General features: G+C 44.9%; 1 protein-coding gene across 1 annotated transcript in view; it reads right to left on the bottom strand.

The window, feature by feature from the left end:
• The window catches only part of ARID2 (AT-rich interaction domain 2), a 246,118-nt gene that overhangs the window by 39,906 nt on the left and 192,294 nt on the right, over positions 1-13,918 (bottom strand).

Below are 13,918 nucleotides of genomic sequence, written 5' to 3'. Positions count from 1 at the left end.
GAGGCAGAAACCAGGCTGAGAAGCAGTGTGGCCTAATGGAAAGAGAATGGGCCTGGAACTCATAGGTCATGGGTTCAAATCCTGGCCTTGCCAATTGTCAGCTGTGTGACTTTGGGCAAGTCACTTCACTTCTCTGGGCCTCAGTTACCTCATCTGTAAAATGGGGGCTAAGACTGTGAGCCCCCCATGGTACAAACTGATCACCTTGTAACCTCCCTAGCGCTTAGAACAGTGCTTTTGCACATAGTAAGCACTTAATAAATGCCATCAATATTATTATTAATATTTATTATTATTTATTTTGTTAATACGTTTTGTCCTGTTGTCTGTCTCCCCCTTCTAGACTGTGAGCCCACTGTTGGGTAGGGACCGTCTCTATATGTTGCCAACTTGTACTTCCCAAGCGCTTAGTACAGTGCTCTGCACACAGTAAGTGCTCAATAAATGCGATTGAATGAATGAATGAATAGTAATAAAAAAAGTTGTGTGTGTGTGTATGTGGGTTTTTTTTTAAGTTTTTCTAAGTGCTCATTGAGTGTAAACTAAATTAGACTATTGATTTTCCAGGTAGATGAGTGCCGGTCTATAATTTGCAGGATCTTCTCTGGAGCTCTTTATTATAGAATGGCAATTACCCTGGCACTGCCTCAGCTGTCCAGTCCGAATGGTTACAGAACAATTGGTTCCATACTCTTGCCAGGAATTTTGCAACTTCCCTCAGAAGTCTTGGGCAGAGGCTGTTCCACCCCAAGGCTGAAATCCACCAAAGGAGTAACACCATTTTCCCAAATAAAGGATATCTTTGAGGTAGACAGATGACTCCCAGCAGAGGTAAATTAATGTCTTTTCCATTTTCATTATACGGTCACGTTTTCTGGAAATCTGAACTCAAGCTGGTTATCTTGTGCCGCGCAATTTGTCTACTGCTGTTCCTCATAATTGCCTACAAAACAAATGAGCTTCAGCATTCTCACATGGATTAAATCCGGTTCATCCACTTCTAATGATAAGAATAATAATAATTGTATTTGTTAAGTGCTTTCTGTGTGCAGAGCACTGTTCTAAGCGCTGGGGAGGTTACAAGGTGATCAGGTTTTCCCATGTGGGGCTCACAGTTTTAATCCCCATTTTACAGATGAGGTAACCGAGGCACAGGGCCTCCCTTCAAGGCCCTGCTGAGAGCTCACCTCCTCCAGGAGGCCTTCCCAGACTGAGCCCCTTCCTTCCTCTCCCCCTCGTCCCCCCTCCATCCCCCCCATCTTACCTCCTTCCCTTCCCCACAGCACCTGTATATATGTATATATGTTTGTACATATTTATTACTCTATTTATTTTACTTGTACATATCTATTCTATTTATTTTATTTTGTTAGTATGTTTGGTTTTGTTCTCTGTCTCCCCCTTTTAGACTGTGAGCCCGCTGTTGGGTAGGGACTGTCTCTATATGTTGCCAATTTGTACTTCCCAAGCGCTTAGTACAGTGTTCTGCACATAGTAAGCGCTCAATAAATACAATTGATGATGATGATGATGACAGAGAAGTTAAATGACTTGTCCCGAGTCACACAGCTGACAGTTGGCAGAGCCGGGATTTGAACCCATGACCCATATCTATTCTATTTATTTTATTTTGTTAGTACGTTTGGTTTTGTTCTCTGTCTCCCCCTTTTATACTCTGAGCCCACTGTTGGGTAGGGATCGTCTCTATATGTTGCCAACTTGTACTTCCCAAGCGCTTAGTACAGTGTTCTGCACACAGTAAGCACTCAATAAATACGATTGATTGATTGATTGACTCCAAAGCCCATGCTCTTTCCACTGAGCCACGTTCTAGTGTTCTTTGGGTAGGTCTCTATTACAATCATTTGATCTCTAATATAGGATTTTGATAGAATTTCAAAATTGCAGTTTGGAATTAAGCCCCTCCGAAGTTTTATCTTCTATCTTCATATGCTACTTACAGCAATTTACATTTTGCCACCGCCTCATCGCGAGCTTTTGGGTGAACAGTAGTTCTGAAATCCCTGGCTACTCTTTTCAAGAGCAGATGAATTATACTTATTAAACAACGAAATCACTTCTTCTCCGACTCTAGGGACGATGCCACCTTCTGAGGAGCCTCGTTCGGCTTTAGCTCAACTGCTCTCAGGAATCAGTCTCACTCCTATAGCCACTGATCTCAGTCACACGCAGCGTTCGCTGTCAGTTTTCAGCTGCCAGGTGCCCAGGGTGGCAATCTCTCAGGATCGTGATGGGCGACTTGACTGGCAAACCAACGACTGCGGGTTTCGTCCAACTAAAAACGCATTCATCTGAAGGCTTAAATTATTTAGAAATCAACTTGTCTTCGGCTTGTACCTTGTGCTCTGCCCTCCTCTGACAACCTGCATTACTTCAGGTTATTACTGCATTACTGCAGTAATACTGCAGTAATTAATTAGTTAATCACTGCATTACTACCCAGCACTTAGAACAGTGCCTGGCACATAGTAAGCGCTTAATAAATGCCATCATTATTATTATTATTATTATTACTTCCTTCACGTAGACTAGAACACTGCACTCTTAAGGTATATTATCTCAACAGGGAACGAACCCAACACAAAAATCCTGTCGGGGCTCCGTGTGGAAGTTTTCCCGCTACTACCTTTAAACAGCAGAACAATCGCCTCAACTTCAAACTCAAATATACAATTAAATTATAAAGAAAAAAACCCACTTCTTCCTTGAATGTTGGGGGTGCTCGCAAAACCTCATGCGCACAGAAACTCGCCTTGTCTGATGGCTTGCCAACTGCAGGCATCGCGTCTACCGCCTCGGTCGTGTGGTACACTGCCGAGCGCTTAGTACAGCGCTTTGCAGAAACCCCGCTGGCTGGGTTCGATTGGGCTCATCTTGCCAAATGTTTGGAATTCCCCAGGGGCATTCTAGTCAAAATACACAGAATAAACAGAGTTGTGCTGGGGCAGAACTGGGGGTTTATTAAATGCCAGCCAATTTTTTTCCAGATGACTACCTGTCAACCAAGGGCATACTTTGATTTGCAGCATATGGTTCCTCCAGAATCCCAAACTGAAAAATCATTGTGGAAGCCTACTTTTTTTGGTCTGTCTAATTATCCCTCTAATGATAATAATAATAATAATAATGGCACTTGTTATGCGCTTATTATGTGCTTATTATGTGCCGGGGTAGATACGAGTTAATCAGGTTGGACACAGTCCCCATCCCACATGGGGCTCACACTCTTATCTCCAATTTTTACAGATGAGGTAACTGAGGCCCAGAGAAGTTAAGCGAATTGCCCAAGGTCACACAGCAGACGTGGCGGAGCCAGGATTAGAACCCAGGTCCTTCTGACCCCTAGGTCCATGCTCTATCCACTAAGGCACGTCGCTACTGTAAGCTTGTTGTGGGCAGGGAACGTGTCTGCTAATCCTGTTGCAATGTGTTCTCCCCAGCGCTTAGCACAATGCTCTGCACATAGTAAGTGCTCAATAAATACGACATTGATTCATTCAATCAGTCGTATTTATTGAGCGCTTACTGTATGCAGAGCACTGTACTACGTGCTTGGAAAGTATAATTCGGCGACAAATAGAGACAATCCCTACCCAACAATGGGCTCACAGTCTAGAAACTGGCTCAGAGTCTAGAAATAATAATGATGATGGTATTTGTTAAGCACTTACTATGTGCCAAGCACTTTGCTAAGCACTGGGGTAGATACAAGGTAATTCATTCATTCATTCATTCATTCATTCATTCAATTGTATTTATTGAGTGCTCACTGTGTGCAGAGCACTGTACTAAGCGGTAATCAGATTGCCCCACGTGGGATTCACAGTCTTAATCCCCATTTTACAGACGTGGTACCTGAGGCCCAGGGAAGTTACGTGACTTGCCCAAAGTCACACTGCTGACACAACAATAATAATAATAATAATGATGGCATTTATTAAGCACTTACTATGTGCAAAGCACTGTTCTAAGCGCTGGGGAGGCTACAAGGAGATCAGGTTGTCCCACGGGGGGCTGACAGTCAATCCCCACTTTACAGATGAGGTAACTGAGGCACAGGAAGTGACTTGCCCAAAGTCACACAGCTGACAATTGGCAGAGCCGGAATTTGAACCCATGACCACTGACTCTAAAGCCCATGCTCTTTCCACTGAGCCACGATGCTTCTTGTGCTTCCACTTCCCCCCTCCATGCCCCCCACCATACCTCCTTCCCTTCCCCACAGCACCTGTATATATGTATGTATGTTTGTACATGTTTATTACTCTATTTATTTTACTTGTACATATCTATTCTATTTATTTTATTTTGTTAATATGTTTGGTTTTGTTCTCTGTCTCCCCCTTCCAGACTGTGAGCCCACTGTTGGGTAGGGACCGTCTCTATATGTTGCCAACTTGGACTTCCCAAGCGCTTAGTACAGTGCTCTGCACACAGTAAGCGCTCAATAAATACGATTGATTGACTGATTGCTTCCACACAAGTGGCGGAGCCGGGATTAGAACCCACGACCTCTGTCTCCCAAGCTCGGGCTCTTTCCACTAAGCCGTGCTGCTTGTGCAGGGGAGAAACAAGGTGACAGTCGGAACCCCTTCCAGACCCTTCCGGGCTCTGCAGGGTTGGGCCCTGGGATCTCTCAGGTGAGGAAAGTCTTATTTATTTTATTATTACTCTATTTATTTTATCTGTACATATTTATTCTATTTTATTTTGTTAATATGTTTTGTTTTGTTGTCTGTCTCCCCCTTCTAGACTGTGAGCCCACTGTTGGATAGGGACCGGCTCTATCTGTTGCCGACTTGTACTTCCCAAGCGCTTAGTACGGTGCTCTGCACACAGTAAGCGCTCAATAAATACGACTGAATGAATGAATGAATGAATGAAAGTCCTCGTTGCCCAGAGACATGGATTCAAAGGTGTCCCAGGGATGCAAATACATAGCTCAGGAATAGAAACTAAAGGAGCGGCTATAGTCTGGATTTTCTCCCAAGGCGGGAGTTGAAACAGTACTACTAGAAGCAGGGAATAGGACGATGTCTTGGTCTAGATCAATCAATCAATCAATCGTATTTATTGAGCGCTTACTGTGTGCAGAGCACTGTACTAAGCGCTTGGAAAATACAAGATGGCAACATATAGAGACGGTCCCTACCCAACAGTGGGCTCGCAGTCTAAAAGGGGGAGACAGAGAACAAAACCAAACACACTAACAAAATAAAATAAATAGAATTGAATAGATATGCAACATACTAACAAACTAAAATAAATAGAATAGATATGAGGGTACAGAAGAAAAGGCACCATAGAGGGGACAATGAAGAGGACTGAGGAAAGGTTGAAAAGACAGAAACCAGAGTGAAGCAGAGGGAAAGGAGGTGGTGTTCACTCCACCCTCAGCCCCAGGGAGTCTATGTACATTGCTCTAATTTATTTTAATGTCTGTCTTCCCCTCTAGACCTTGTGGTCAGGGAATATTCATTCATTCAAATGTATTTATTGAGCGCTTACTGTGTGCAGAGCACTGTACTAAGCGCTTGGGAAGCACAAGTTGGCAACATATAGAGACGGTCCCTACCCAACAGCGGGCTCACAGTCTAGAAGGGGGAGGCAGACGACAAAACAAAGCATATTAACAAAATAAAATAAAGAGAATAGCAAGTGCTTAACAAATACCATACGAAAACAGACTTTCTCTCCTCCTCCTTCAGGAGAAATGTGGTTCTGTGGCATGAGACAAGGCTTGGCATGGCTTCAAGGCTGTCCATCACCTCGCCCCCTCCTACCTCACCTCCCTTCTCTCCTTCTACTGCCCAGCCTGCACCCTCCGCTCCTCCACCACTAATCTCCTCACCTTAAGGCCTCGCTCTCGCCTGTCCCGCCATCGACCCCCGGCCCACGTCATCCCCGGGGCCTGGAATGCCCTCCCTCTGCCCCTCCGCCAAGCTAGCTCTCTTCCTCCCTTCAAGGCCCTGCTGAGAGCTCACCTCCTCCAGGAGGCCTTCCCAGACTGAGCCCCTTCTTTCCTCTCCCCCTCGTCCCCCTCTCCATCCCCCCGTCTTACCTCCTTCCCTTCCCCACAGCACCTGTATATATGTATATATGGTTGTACATATTTATTACTCTATTTATTTATTTATTTATTCATTTTGCTTGTACATTTCTATCCTACTTATTTTATTTTGTTGGTATGTTTGGTTCTGTTCTCTGTCTCCCCCTTTTAGACTGTGAGCCCACTGTTGGGTAGGGACTGTCTCTATGTGATGCCAATTTGTACTTCCCAAGCGCTTAGTACAGTGCTCTGCACATAGTAAGCGCTCAATAAATACGATTGATTGATTGATTGATTGATTGATGAGACGGTGGAGGTCAGAAATCCATGGTATAATTTCAAAGCAAATGCAGGCTATAGGCTCGGATCGTTTTCCTAGCAGTTATCTGTCACGGTCGCACATCTGTGGCTGCATCCGAACTTGTGAGAACAAAACTTTCCGCTTGTGTCTGCTTCTTTCCACCAGTAGCCTTGGGAAACCAATGAAGATCTATAGGATAGATATCCTCTGGAAGCTTGACTACGAGGATGGTCTCATTAGTTATATGTTTCCCAACTTTGTTCTACTGCCTCTCCCGAGCTCTTAGTACAGCGTGCTCCGCACACACTAAAAGTGCAATACGCACCTCTGATTAATCGATTGACTGAAAAGAAGAAACAGAGAGGAGGATAATGGAAGACGGAAACAGGAAAATGGGAGGAAATGCAAAATACGGAACGGAGAAACTCGACGAGGGCAAAGGAGAAAAGACAATCAAAGGGAAGAGGGAGTGCGGTCTGGTGGAAAGTATAGGCTTGATAGTCACAGGGCCTGGGTTTTAATCCCAGCCCTGTCACCTGTTTCGTGACCTTGGGCAAATCCCTTCATTTCCCTGTGCCTCAGTGACCTCATCTGTAAAGTGGGGACTCAACAGCTGTTCTTCCTTCTACTAGACTGTGAGCCCCTGGGAGACAGGGACTGTATCCAGCCTGGCTCATTGGAAAGAGCCCGGGCTTTGGAGTCAGAGGTCATGGGTTCAAATCCCCGCTCCGCCGATTGTCAGCTGTGTGACTTTGGGCAAGCCACTTCACTTCTCTGGGCCTCAGTTACCTCATCTGGAAAATGGGGATTAAGACAGTGAGCCCCAATTGGGACAACCTGATCACCTTGTATCCTCCCCAGCGCTTAGAACAGTGCTTTGCACATAGTAAGCGCTTAACAAATGCCATTATTATTATTATTATTATTATCCAACTTGATTATCTTGCATCTATCCCAGGGCTCAGTACAGTGCTTGACCCCTAATCAATCAATCAATCAATCGCATTTATTGAGCGCTTACTGTGTGCAGAACACTGTACTAAGCACTTGGGAAGTACAAGTTGGCAACATATAGAGACAGTCCCTACCCAACAGAGTGCTTAACTTCTACCATGATTATTATTATTGTTATTAGTCAAAGGAAAAGCACGAGAATATATGTATTCACCTGTATATATGTGTGTACAGATTTATTACTCTATTTATTTTACTTGTACATATTTACTATTCTATTTATCTTATTTTGTTAATATGTTTTGTCGTCTGTCTCCCCCTTCTAGACTGTGAGCCTGCTGTTGGGTAGGGACCGTCTCTATATGTTGCCAACTTGTACTTCTCAAGCGCTTAGTACAGTGCTCTGCACACAGTAAGCGCTCAATAAATACGATTGAATGAATGAATGAATGAGAAGCAGCGTGGCTCAGTGGAAAGAGCACGGGCTTGGGAGTCAGAGGTCATGGGTTCAAATCCCGGCTCCACCGATTGTCAGTTGTGTGACTTTGGGCAAGTCACTTCACTTCTCTGGGCCTCAGTTACCTCATCTGGAAAATGGGGATTAAGACAGTGAGCCCCACTTGGGACAACCCAATCACCTTGCATCCTCCCCAGTGCTTAGAACAGTTTTTTGCACAGAGTAAGGCTTAACAAATACCATTATTATTATTATTATTACTACGAAGAAGATAAGAAGAAGCAGAACAGAAAAACAGAAGGCAAGGGCCAGAAAAAGAGAATGCACATCTAAGAAACTCAAAAGAGAGAAAAAGAAGGAGTTGAGCTGGACAAGGAGAAGCCATGGTGGGAAGATAATAGCGTGAATAATTTAAAGATATCAGTCAGCATATACTGAATACTATGATTCAAAATGTAAATTACCACAGTTTTCTCATTTTTCGTTATAGTTTTAGTGTCTTCTCTGACAATTAGACTTATAGGTTATTATAGCAGAATATTTTAGCAGTAAAATCACTTACTGAAACCAATAATTAATGGGTTCCTGTCCATTTACTTAATATTACAAAAATTCGGATAGAATGTAAACTCAAAGAATAATTCAACGTGGTGTTCATAAAGGCCCTCAAGACATTTATCCAAAATATGTGTTTCGGTTCAAAACGAAACAGTAAACAGATTCAGCACTGCACTGGCAGATGAAATGGAATTTTTCAAAAATGGCAACAAGAACTACAAAACTACATTTTGAAAAGCTCATCTTGTGAAAACTATTCTTAGGAAAAAAGTCTTGATTTTCTTATATTAAACAGCATAGACTGCCACTTAGAATTGAGCTGTTATTAAAGAAAACTCAAGAAGAAGGTATGACCAAAAAGATACATTCACTTTCTTAGTTACTTGACTTTTTTGCGATATGCTTTGGAAGAAGAAAAATGTAAAAAAAATGAAGAGCAGAAAACAAGTAAAATAATAATCTCAAAATACATTCAATTTAGACAGGAGAAACTTAGAGAATGTTGAGATATTTTAAGATTAAACAGCAAATGTGTTTCATTGATTTAAACCAACAGGGATCCCAAGATCCAAATCATAAAGTTGAGGTATTTTAAGATTAAAGAGCAAATCTGTTCCATTGATTTAACCAACAGGGAAACCAAGATTCAGTTTTACCTACAAAGCTTGCAACAAAATATAAACTAAGCACCTTTACACAAAACTGTTGCCAGAAAAGGAATACTTATCAAATGCAGAAATTCATTATTTACCGAAGATCTTACTAGGTGAGACGATGTCATCATTTTTAAAGTAGTGGACTTTCCTGGATTGGACACTATGTATTTTGTAACACTCTTTGTTCCTGTCCATTTCTTGTCCCTTTTTCCTGCTGTTTCTCATTCGCCATCCCATTCTTGTGTGTCTGCCATTCAATTTTATCTCATTCTCTGTTTCCATCTTCCTTTTCCATACCTTCTATCCTTCTTGCAAATTCCATATGGCCTCTTCGAATCCAACTTGGACCATCCTAATTCTCCCCTGGGCACTATTATGGCCATTCTCTTCTGTACTTTTTCAGATTCTCACTCTCCTTCATGGTCTCCTCTTCCCCCACTTCTTTTTACCTCCTTCACCCCCTTCCTATCTTCAGACACTAACTCTCTGATGGTTATTATTATTATTATTCCTTTACCTTTGTCTGCACATTCATCCATTAATTCAATCGTATTTACTGAGCTCTTACTGTGTGCAAAGCATTCTACTAAGTGCCTGGGAGAGTACAATATAAGAACAGAAACACTCCTGCCCACAATGAGCTCACAGTCTAGAGGGGGAGACAGGCATTAATATAAATACATAAAATAGATACATAAATAAATTACAGATATATACACATGCGCTGTGGGGATGGGAGGGAGAATGAGTGAAGGAGCAAGTAAGGCGCAGAAGGGAGTCGGAGAAGAGGAGAGGCAGGTTTAGTTCCTCCCCCGATTGCCCCCAGACTGTGAGCCTGTTGTGGGCAAATATTGTCACTAATTTTTTGCTGTATTGTACTTTCCCAAGCGCTCAGTACAGTGCTCTGCACACAGTAAGCACTCATTAATATGACTGAATGAAAGGCTTCTTGGAGATGTGCCTTCAATAAGGCAAATATGCCCATGTCTCTCCCATATTAAAAACCCTTCACTGAATCAATCAATCATATATATTGAGAGCTTACTGTGTGCAGAGCACTGTACTAGGTGCTTAGAAAGTACAATACAGCAATAGAGTCAATCCCTGCCCACGGCGGGCTCACAATCTAGAGGGGGGAGACAGATATCAATACAAGTAAACAGGCATCAGTATAAATAGAATTACGGACATATACATATACACGTAAGTGCTGGGGGGCTTAGTCTGGGAAGGTCTCTTACAGGAGCTGCACCTTCAGTAGGGCTTTGAAGGGGGAGGAGAGGGATTGTTTGGCGGATTTGAGGAGGGAGTATGTTCCAGGCCAGTTGGTAGGACATGGGCCAGGGGACGGCGGCGAGAAAGGCGAGTTGGAGGCCCAGTGAGAAGGTTAGCCCCAGAGGAGCGGAGTGGGCGGGCTGGGATGTAGAAGGAGAGAAGGGAGGTGAGGTAGGAGGGGGCGAGGTGATGGAGAGCTTTGAAGCAATAGTGAGGAGTTCCTCAAATGGGTTACTGCCACTGGCTCTCCTCCATCTGCTTCCTTGACCTTCTGGGATCTGGTTTCCACCAGCTTCACTCCACTGTGACTGTATTCTCCAGTCACCAATGACCTCTTCCTAGCCAAATCTCACAGATTCTATCTAAATTCACTTTGCTACCTTTGGAACCATAGACTACTCCCTTCCGGAGACGCTGTCTAACCTTGGTTTTATGGAAAATGCCTTCGTGGTTCTCCACCTCTCGAACTCCCCTAATCTCGGCCTTTTTCGCTGTGTCTTCGCCCACCTCTTACCTCCTAGGACTATGGGGGGGCCCTCAACAATCTGTTCTGGATATCCTTCTGATGTCACTTTACGCTCACTCACTCGGGTATCTCATCTAATCCCAGTGCTTCAACTGCCACCTCCACGACTCACAAATCTACCTCAATCGCCCGGACCTCTCACCTCCTGTGCAAATTCCAGGACATCTTCGCACAGATACGACACGACACGGCTCCTTCGGCTCCAAACCTCCAACACGGAACTGCCACCTTCCTTCCTAAATCCTCTCTTCCTCCTACCTTTTCCATCACAGTTGACAACCACTACCAACCTCCTGGAAAGTGAAGCCTCCAATTCTAGCAAACACATTCCAAATCACAAATCTTCCAACCACGTAGGAAACGGGGAGCTGTGTCCCGCGGAACAGCAAGGAAATTCGACCCTAATAGTCTTTTGGCCCAGCCCGATTCCGTTTGCCATGGAATCGCCCCTCTCCTTGCCCAGGTCACCACCTTGAGTGACCTCTGTGAAGTGAATAAAGCGGAGGGGTATTTTTGGCGAGGAGGTGGCAAGGCCCCCGTCTCCAACAAAAGGCCCAAAAGATAATCAGGAGCCCAGCATCTAGACTCCGGTAGCAGTCAGTCAGACAACTGTATTTACTGAGCACTTACTGTGTGCAAAGCACTGTACTAAGCAGCGGGGAGAGTACAATCCAACAATATAACAGACACAGTCCCTGCCTACAAACGAGTTTACAGGCTAGAGGGGGAAGTGGCAAACAGCGGAACCCAGGGCTGGAGCCTCTGTGGGCTCGAAGAGAAGCATGAGACCAAAAAGCAGTATGGACCTGGGGGCTGGAGCCCACCTGTCTGACTCCTCGGTTCACATTTTCTCTCCAGTGGTCCACCTGAGCGCCGGATGGACGGTGGAGCAATGTCGTTCACCTCCTCCTCTACCCACGCCATCCACCGCGTTGGCAGTTTACGTTAGCATGGCCGCACGAACGAGTTTCTTGCTACGGAGAAGTCGTCGTCGTCTTTGGCGCGGTGCACGTCTGCTTGTTATGGCCAGGACACAGAAGGCGGACAGCAGCCCCTAATCCAGCGGGGCTTCTGATCAATTTCCCATTGGCACCAACAAGGCTACCTCTCTATTGCCTCACAAAACCCGTCTTAACACAACCACCTTACCGGTACCTCGGGGCGCAGGTTCCCCTCAAAGCTTCTCCATCGGGGGCACCTCGACATTAACCCTTTTCCTTCCCTAGCAGTTTTTCCCTCCACATAATTCCAGGACTCACATCTTACTCTCGACGCAAGCAGCCTCCACATTGGTTCAGGCACTTGGAGTATGCCGGCTAAACTACTGCACCAACCTTCTCACTCCAGTCTCTTCTCTCTCCAAAGTCATATGTTACTCAACTGCCTAGATCATCTTCCTTAAACGTCACATCTGTCCACATCTTCCCGCTGCTCAGAAACCTCTAGGTTACCTATTCTTCTTTGCCTCGAGCCCAAACTCCTAATCATTGGCTTTAAGGGGCCAAATCGTCTCTCTTCCTCCTACTTATAAACTCTCACCTCCCATTACAACACACTCAGTATAGAGAAGCAAAGTGGCCTAGTGGCAAGAGCACGGGCTTGAGAGTCAGAGGACATGGGTTCGAAACCCAGCTCGGCGACCTGGCTGCTGTGTGACCTTGGGCAAGTCACTTCACTTCTCTGTGCCTCGGTTACCTCATCTTTAAAATGGAGATCAAGACTGTGAGCCCCAGGTGGGTCAGGGACTGTGTCCAACCCGATTTACCTATATCTACCCCAGTGCTTAGAACAGTGCTTGGCATGTAGGAAGTGCTTAATGAATAGCACTGTTATCACTTCATTCCTCCCAAGCTAACCTACGCACTGTGCTTCTTTCTTGTCTTTACTGCTATCAGTCCTTTGCACCCACACCCTTTCCCCCTGCCTGGAAATCCCTCTGTCTTCAAATCTGAAAGACCTTAGATCTCCCCCATCTTCAAGGCCCTTCTAATGATGATAATAATGATGATGATGGCATTTGTTAAGCGCTTACTATGTGCCAAGCACTGTTCTAAGTGCTGGGAGGGATACAAAGAACCAGGTTGTCCCTGGTGGGGCTCACAGTCATTCATTCATTCGTGTTTATTGAGAAGCTTACTGTGTGCAGAGCACTGTCCTAAGCGCTTGGGAAGTGCAAGTTGGCAACATATAGAGATGGCCCCTACCCAACAACGGCCTCACAGTACAGAAGACTCAATCCCCAGTCCACAGTCTCAATCCCCATTTTACAGATGAGGTAACCTTTCCTCGACGTAATCTCTGTAGGTTAGCTGCTCAAAGTGACGCCTTCGGCACATGTGTGCCACCAATATATAGGTGTGTATTCACAACCAACAGTAGCCTTTATATACGTATCTTACATGCCCAATTACTTAAAACACCGACATGTGCATATCTCCTTTTCCTTCTCCTGTCCAGACATCACTTTAGTGACTGTCCCCTCCACTAGACTGTAGGCTCCTTGAGGGCAGGAATCACATCTTCTTATTCTAGGATGCTCTTCCAAGTGCCAAGTACAATGGTCTGTGCACGGCGGGTGTTTAAATGCACCCTACTGACGGACCCTCTCCTTTCCGCTCCCTTCATCCCGGTGTTTTCAAACAAAGGTCTCTGCTGGTGCTTTCCCTCTGTAGCGTGAGGCTAACTGGGAGCAGCAAGAAAAATGAGTTCATCTGGGTTTGACTGTCGGCCTGGTGGGCTTCTTTCCATTCCTTGCCTCATCAGCCTCACAGGCATGCTGATGAGTGCATTTCAGATACCGGCGGGGGCTCCAAAGGGACTATTAATATACAACTGTAATATATATTTACCCAGAAGATTCACGTAGAAAGCCACTCTTCCCCCTCTCCGTCTACACACGGCTCCAGAAGCCGTTGCAATACGACGGTTGATTTCAGCACCGGGTTAACGAAACGACTAAATCGTCCAGAGGACGAGACTCTCTATGTGCAACTGGAATCTCAGTTGAACAGTCCCCACAAAACCCCCCCAAGACCTGAGGCCCAGCCAAATCATGAAAGGAAAGAGACTCTTGAGGTGCGACCGGACAACGAACAAAACAGACAGAAGCCAAAGGTCCAGA

The sequence above is a fragment of the Tachyglossus aculeatus genome, chromosome 2 (genome assembly GCF_015852505.1).
Source record: "Tachyglossus aculeatus isolate mTacAcu1 chromosome 2, mTacAcu1.pri, whole genome shotgun sequence".
NCBI classification, from domain to species: Eukaryota; Metazoa; Chordata; class Mammalia; order Monotremata; family Tachyglossidae; genus Tachyglossus; species Tachyglossus aculeatus.
Note: the sequence above shows the minus strand (reverse complement) of the source record. Positions and strands in the feature narration are given on the sequence as shown.